Here is an 8320-nt window from a genome sequence, read left to right on the forward strand (position 1 = left end):
TTCCGACAACGGATTTTGTTGTCGGAAAATTTTATAGCCTGCTCTCAAACTTTGTGTGTCGGAAAATCTGATGGAAAATGTGTGATGGAGCCCACACACGGTCGGAATTTCCGAAACAAGGTCCTATCACACATTTTCCGTCGGAAAATCTGACCGCGTGTACAGGGCATAATTTTTTTAGGAAAAAAATATCATCAATGTCATACTTACCTGCTCTGTGCAGTTGTTTTTCATCCCAGATCCTCTTCTTCTCAGGTCCCTTGCCGGCGCTCCTGGCTCCTCCCTCCTGCCCCCACAGCAAACAGCTTGCTATAGGGGCACCCCCTCCTCACTCTCTCCATATTTGCTCACTGACTTTGATTGACAGCAGCGGGAGCCAATGGTGCCCCGCTGCTGTCTCTGCCAATGAGAAGGGGAGTCCCAGACAGCCGAGATTCTTGTACAACATCGCTGGATCGAGATGGGCTCAGTTAAGTATTAGGGGGGCTGCTGTACACAGAAGGATTTTTATCCTAATGCATAGAATGCAAAAGACCTTCTGACTTTAGAACCACTTTAATAAAGTTAGTAAATAGGATCTAAACAAAAAAAAAACAGGTTATAAAAGACAACCATCCACCTATTTGTGAACAAATGTGCTTCTGATTTACTAAAGGTGAAGAACTGTGTCTTGGGCAGGGGTGCATTGTGGGCGCATGGGCGTCGCCTCCCCTATCCCTGCCACCTCCACCCCCTATTCAAGCACCCGGCCCCTTTCAGGATGCCGACTGCATGAATTACAATTGCAGGGGGTGGGCGGGGATGTTTTTTTTAGAAGCACCGATTAGAGCCAGGGGCTCTAATAGGCATAAAAATAGGGTGGGCTCAGGGAGCAGAGCATTGCATCCATAGCCCACCCAGGTGTGTTGCAACAGCGAATGAATATTCGCTGTTGCAACACTGATCCTCCTCCCGGCCAATTGGGAAGCGGGTCTGATATCCGTCACTCGATTGGCTGAAAGGACCGGCGATCCTAATGGATGCCTAGGAGGAGGAGGGGAGGAGCTGGAAGTCGCCATGGAGGAGAGGACTTGGACCCCAGAAGTGCCGGACCGACCACAAACAGCGCAGGGGGGGTCATCAGCCTGTGTGGTGTGCAGTGTCCCTGTGCTGGTGTCATAGATCAGCTGGACTTGTCTCCCTCATTCCTCTGGCAGCAGTTTCCGATGTCTGGCTGTCAGTCCGGGTGTGTAGATGGGAGGGGATTGGAGCACACACAGCCCGTTAGTACCGGGAGCCCCAAACCGACTGGTAAACAGCACGCTGGGGGGGGGCTTTGGGTGGTTGTTTGCTGCCCCCCCAAAAAAAAATCCACCAGCCACCACTGGTCTTGAGGTTGCAGTATCCCACAGCCACCAGTTAATCTCTCACTTAGGTTAATGTATCAATGTTCCAGTTTTTCCAAGCTAGATGTTCACTACACAAAGCTACTACTACACACACAGAAGCATGAAGACACTTCATGGTACTTCCAGTTATGGTGAAACATCTGACAACCTACAGTACATTTATAGTGGCATAATGGCCAATCACATGGCTCAAAAGCTGTCACATGAGGGTGGGTGCGCACAACTGTAAGGAGATTTTTAAAAAAAAAAAAACTAATTTTGTGGGGTGCAGAGATCAATAGATTAGCACATCAAAATGAAGAACAAGTGAACAAGTTCCTCATTATGTGTGCGATCAACACTGTTACTTTGCCTGGTTCAGGTTCAAATAGACTGCAAAGACTCAAAAACTCCAACTCCTATGTGTGCTCCTTACTGTTAGAGGTATAGGGGTATGCAAAACATTCTGCCCACTCTGTGCTGCTTTATAGCACTGATACAGCCAAGAACATGGAATGATTCCTCCAGTTATATAGCTGTTTGTTACTGGAGCTTCCAATAACATCATTGAGATCAATAGCACAATTATTGGTCCCTCCACACATGCCAGGGTGACAGCTGCACCTCCCTTCTCATTGGTTACCTTTACACAGGCTATCCTCTCTTTCAGTCTACCATGATTGCTGCTGCCAGACTCATTCATCTTACTAAACAATCCACAGCTGATGCCTCTCTCTGTCAATCTCATCACTGGCTTCCACTAGCCCCACTTATAGAATTTAAAATACTAACCACAACATACAAAGCCATCCACAACACTGCCCCCAGCTACATCACCAATCTCATTTTGAGATATTGACCAAATCGTCCTCTCTGAACCTCCCAAGACCTCTTGCTCTAGATCCCTTCTTACCTCCTTCTAAAATTACCTTCAGGACTTCTTCAGAACCTTTGTTATCCCTTGGAACGCCCTACCCCAGTATGTCCAGTTAGCTCCTACCCCCTTGTCAGCATTTAGGCAATCTTGGAAAACTCATTTATTTAGGGAAGCCTACATCACCTCCGCCTAAAAACTATATTTCAGCCACCTCCATCAGATCATCCTCACAGCTATTACTTTATGTACCATCTCCCCCTCCTTTTAGATTGCAAGCACCTATTGTTTTGGTATTGAACTGTATTGTATTTGTACTGTCTCTTTTTATATTGTAAAGCGCAAACTGGTGACACAGCTTCCAATAACGTCCAACGACATCAGTGTTAAATATCAAATCATGGCTTCTACCAATAAAGGACTTAAAGTTAGTCCACTCAAACTGATTGTTCTTGGTAGATGCTGGAAAGAAACCATCTGACACTTTCTCTTATGTAAAAAGAAAAAGGAAGACCACTGAGTAATATAAATAAGTATATGGAAAAGACTATTGTCTTCAAAATGTGTGGTACAAGAAAAAGACATTCAAAAGGCTTAAGCTGGCCATACACCTATAGATTATTTGCAGATTTTCTATGGTTAGATGGAAAAGTGTAACAGATTTCTCCATGTTCGCTAAACTGTGTGGATGGAGGAAACTCCCACTTTTTCCATCTAACCATAGAAAATCTGCAGATAATCTATAGGTGTATGGCCAGCTTTAGAGAGTCATCCACTAATACTCCTATAATTAACCACTTCCTGCCCACAGGATATCATGACGTCCTGGGCTGTCAGTGATTATACCAGGATGATGCCTGCAGCTACAGGAATCACCCCAGTATCTTTTTTTTCTGCCTGTGATGCTCTTTAACCACTTCAGCTCTGGAAGGTTATACCCCCTTCCTGACCAGGCCATTTTTTGCAATACAGCACTGACAATTGTGTGGTTAAGCGACACTGTACCCAAACAAATTCGATGTCCTTCCTTTCCACAATTAGAACTTTCTTTTGGTGGTATTTGATCACCTCTGCGGTTTTAATTTCTTGTGCTATAAACAAAAAAAGAGCGACAATTTTGAAAATAATACATTTGTTTTTACTTTCTGCTATAAAACACATCCAATATATTTTTGCTGTATATTTTTGGTAAAAAAAAGCTCCAATAAGCGTATATTAAATGTTTTGCATTAAAGTTATAGCATCTACAAACTGTGGAATATTTTTATAGACTTCTTTTTTTTTTTATTATTTCTATTAGTAGTGGCAGCAATCAGCGTTTTTTTAGCGGGATTGCAACAAATCTGACACTAAGTGACACTTTTTTGGGGACACGTGACACCAATACAGGGATCAGTGGTTAAAAAAAATGCACTGTCACTGTATAAATGACACTGGCAGGAGACGGGTTAACATCAGGGGCAATCAAAGTGTTAAATGTCCATATAGGGAGTGCTTTATTACTGTGGGGGGGAGGCTGAGACTGGACAAGGATCTGTGTTTCTGCAAATCAAAGTAATTTTCTAGCAAAAAAAATATGATTTTTACATTTAGGAGAGAAGTGTCAGAATTGGCCCGGTAGGAAAGTAGTTGAAAATTATACACTTTATTAGTACAAAATTACTGCTCAAAATTCTTATTAGATATAATAATTATATATTTAATGAAAATAATAAAAAACACTCTAAACAACCATCTTCACTCCTTGCTTGTTTAGAGTGTTTTTAAATGTGTATATGAATTCTGAGTTGCATTAATCTGTTTATACTAATGAAGTATATCATTTTTTAATAATGGCTTCACGCGGGTTCCCCTGCGTCTCCTCCTCCTCAGCGGTCAATAGGATTGCTTCTCCTCTCGGCCACTCGGGTCCCAGGAACCGCTTCTGATTGGCTGGGAGGAGAACCAGGAAGACAATAGCGAGCCCACCTTTTTTTGAAGCCAATTAGAGCCTCAGGCTCTTATCATGTGCTTCTGAAAAAAAACCCCATTAGAATCCATGCATCTGGCACCCTGCATGTAGATTAGGGGCCGGGCACTTGGATTAGGTGGTCCCCCCGTATAACGGGCCTTTTGAGTTCCTTTGGTGTTGGTGCACACTTCCTGTGCTATCTGAAGGAGTCTTAATGGCCCTCCTATATTTTAGCTTGGACTACAGAATATATGCCCCGTACACACGGTCGGACATTGATCGGACATTCCGACAACAAAATCCATGGATTTTTTCCGATGATGGTTGGAAAATCCAATCGTTCTGAATGCGGTGACGTAAAACACGTATGTCGGGACTATAAACGGGGCAATAGCCAATACCTTTTGTCTCTTAATTTATTCTGAGCATGCGTGGCACTTCATCCGTCGGATTTGTCTACACACAATCAGAATTTAAAGGATTGGATTTTGTTGTCGGAAAATTTTATAGCATGCTCTCAAACTTTGTGTGTCGGAAATTCCGATGGAAAAAGTCAGATGGAGCCCACACACGGTCGGAATTTCCGACAACAAGCTCTGATCGCACCTATTCCGTCGGAAAGTCCGACCGTGTGTACAGGGCATTAGAGTTAATGGAAATGAGAGAGTGGGAGGGATTGGGGTTGATTTACTAAAACTGGAGAGTGCAAAATCTGATGAAACCAAACAGCTTCCAGTTTTAAGCCAAAGCTTAAAGTGTTGCTGTGACAGACCTAGCCGGGACAGAGGCTTTTGGAGGCTTTTGGAGGGGACTGAATGCCAGCCTCTTGCCGACCGATTATGGCATTTGGGGGAACGGTGCTTGTTGTGAGCTGTATGCCTGGGGACCCTGGAAGTTATGTTACTTTGGATTCAAGTCCATGTCCCCCCAAAACACAAAACTCTGTGAACCCCGTATGTGCCATATTATAAATAGTGACTGCTTCACAATGTTGTGTGTATATATTGTGTGTTGTCTCATGATGTTGTGTACTATTTGCTGTGCTAGTTTGGGGTGGGGCTGTATTCCAATGTTCTATTGTGTCTGTCTGCCTTGGATCACAGGATGTGTATTTCTATGGAGGGAGGGGGGATTTCTCCAACAGCTCTCCCTGCTGATAAGACTGTTTACTGATGAGAAGTTATACACACCTGACCTGTGTGTCCATTGTCATTGGACAGTTTAACCTGCCCTCTTTTCCAAGGGTGGGGGGGGAAGTGTTTTGAAGTGGGATCTGTATAACGTGTTTGAATAAAGTTATTAATTCCTGTTTGAACCTCAAGACAGAGCATCTTGTCTCGTATTTGGGGGAGAATTATTTGTATGGGTTCCTGGTTCGGCTGATGGAAGTGTTCGGTAGCTGACTGTGTTTGGGTATGGAATGTCCTAAACGACTTTACCCCTTTCATACTCAGGGTGTCGTTACAGTTGCTAAACCCAGTAATATGAAAATAGTTCATCCCCCCAGTACCCACAGCTTATAAATCTTTTTACATTAAAACACTGCCACTATATACCTTTTTGACTGATCTTTATACCATGGTCACATGATAAACTGCAGGGTCTGCCTGAGTGCTGAGTGTTCAGGTAGGAGGAGATTTCCACTACAGCCTGTGTCCACATGCTGTTATGGGAGGCGGATCATCCATTGTGACACTCCACCCACTGTGTTCTTTTTTAGTTACTGGGCATGGAGGAGGAGGGAGGAACTGGGGTGTCATTTAGGATCTGTATACACGCCCACCTGTGTGATGTCAATATCATGTGACCTGAAAAGCTCAGTTCAAACAGGAAATGTTCTCTCCAGCAATGGAGACCAAACTGAGCATGTGCAGCTTTACTACTCTGACTGTGTCTAATCTGGCCTTGCCAAGAGAGACTCTGCAGGTGGGGGAGGATCTGTCCATACAGGATCAAACAGCCTTTTTACACAATACAGAGGATAAACCCCTTAAGTTCCACAGTGAGTATAACAAACATGCTATTCTGCATATACAGACAGATTTTACTGTTGTGGGTTTAGTAACACTTTAATTGATCATGCTGGAGTTAGTAGCTGATTGCTAAATCTGGTGTAGCTATGCATGCTAGCCAATCTCCAGTTTTAGTAAACCAACCCCTTTGAGTGGTTTAGCAAAATGCAACTGACAAGGTTGACACCTCTCAGTCCAAACAAATGCTGAGTGTTTTCAGCCCACAAAAAAAAACGTAGGGGCCAAGTGTATTTCTGGCGGATCAACAGTTATTTTTCTCTACTTGCAGGGTCTTTAAAGTAAAACATGGGGGGATGTGCCACACTATGGTATTAACCATGGCTTGTTACCTGCTATGCCAATGACCCACCCCCCTTTACCTCTAATGACCACGCCACACATAACTGGGTTATCCACCTCAATACAAGGCACTTTCACCCCCTTCCTGCCCAGGCCATTTTTTTGGTATTTGATCACCTCTGCGTTTTTTATTTCTTGCGCTATAAACAAAAGAAGAGTGACAAGTTTGAAAAAAAACACAATAATTTTTACTTTTTGCTATAATAAATATCCAATTTTTTTTAAAAAACACATTTTTTCCTCAGTTTAGGCCGATATGTATTCTTCTACATATTTTTGGTGGAAAAAAAAAATCGCAATAAACGTATATTGATTTGTTTGAGCAAAAGTTATAGCGTCTACAAAATAGGGAATAGATTTATAGCATTTTTACTATTATTTCTTTTTTACTAGAAATGGCGGCAATCTGCGATTTTTATCGTGACAGCGACATTATGGCGGACACTTTTTTTTTTTTTCAAATAACTTTTTATTATAATATTTTGCGGTACAGAGGTACAGAACATAATAGAGGTAATAGGCGACATTGGCGGACACTTTTGACACTATTTTGGAACCATTCACATTATTACAGCGATCCGTGCTATAAAAACGCACTGATTACTGTATAAATGTGACTGGCAGGGAAGGAGTTAACACTAGGTGATCAAGGGGTTAATTATGTTTCCTAGGGTGTGATTCTAACTGTAGGGGGAGGGGACTCACAAGGGGAGGAGACCGATCGGTGTTCCTCTGTACTGAGAGCACACCATCGGTCTCCTCTCCCCTAACAGGATGTGGATCTGCGTGTTTACGGGCAATCGCAGGTGCCCAGCGGACATTGCGGCTGCCGGGCACGCGCATCGGGTCCCCAGTGACATGGCAGGCACGCTCGACAGCTGCCGGCGGCGCGCGTGTGCCCCCTGGTGGGCCGGGAAGGTGAGGGTGTCCGATGATGCCCTCCCAGAATGAGAGTCGCGCCACCTGGCCGTCATATGACAGCCAGCGGGCGGCAAGCGGGTAAATTGGCTGTAGCAGCCGTTTTATTAACCAAATATATAAATATCCAATAATTAACATATCAATAACCTTTTTTAAACATAACATCAGCTTTATTGACAATAATGGAGCCCAAGGTCCCAATGGCATAAGCCATAGCCATACCTGCTAGTCCCTTCTAAGGCCTTCAGACACGAACCACCGACTCAGAGACAACTAGCAGGTACCCATACCAACTGGAAGCCGTACAGGAAAATTTACCACAACATGTAGGGTGGGAGGGTGGGAAGCTGCTCCGCTCTCTCCGTTCAACTGAGGCCGCCTCCCTCCTCATGCCGCGTCACTTCCCCTTCCAAGGCTCCACCACATCTCTGTTCCCCCACAACACGCTCCTCCTTCTCCTCCTCGGTTCCTACGCCCGTTAACCCCTGTCATGCCTGGCCCTCCGCTATGTCTTTGGGGCTGATTCCAAGCCTCTCTGGAATTGCAAAAGGTGCACTACATATATTTATGTTTATGTTACCCTGACATACACCTAAACTTTTCATACAACTTCAACTACTTTGGATGTATTATTGTTTTGCCACTGGGGACAACCTCTTCCTAGGCATTTTTTCTTTATATGTTTAGTTTGAATTACCCAGCACAGGTTTAGTATAAGGAATCTGTTACATGGTTACTTTAAGAAATCTGTATCAAACGGAAATGTTACCGTCAGGGACAAATATTGTGTTGTTTTATTAACAGAAGTAGGAGGCTCTGTTTGTTTTATTAACAG

At 43.7% G+C, this 8320-nt stretch overlaps 1 protein-coding gene across 1 annotated transcript in view; it reads right to left on the bottom strand.

The window, feature by feature from the left end:
- Nucleotides 1–8320, bottom strand: part of LOC141107533 (zinc-alpha-2-glycoprotein-like) — a 71486-nt gene that overhangs the window by 63055 nt on the left and 111 nt on the right. The window lies entirely within an intron of this gene.

Source organism: Aquarana catesbeiana, linkage group LG09, assembly GCF_042186555.1.
Source record: "Aquarana catesbeiana isolate 2022-GZ linkage group LG09, ASM4218655v1, whole genome shotgun sequence".
NCBI lineage: Eukaryota > Metazoa > Chordata > Amphibia > Anura > Ranidae > Aquarana > Aquarana catesbeiana.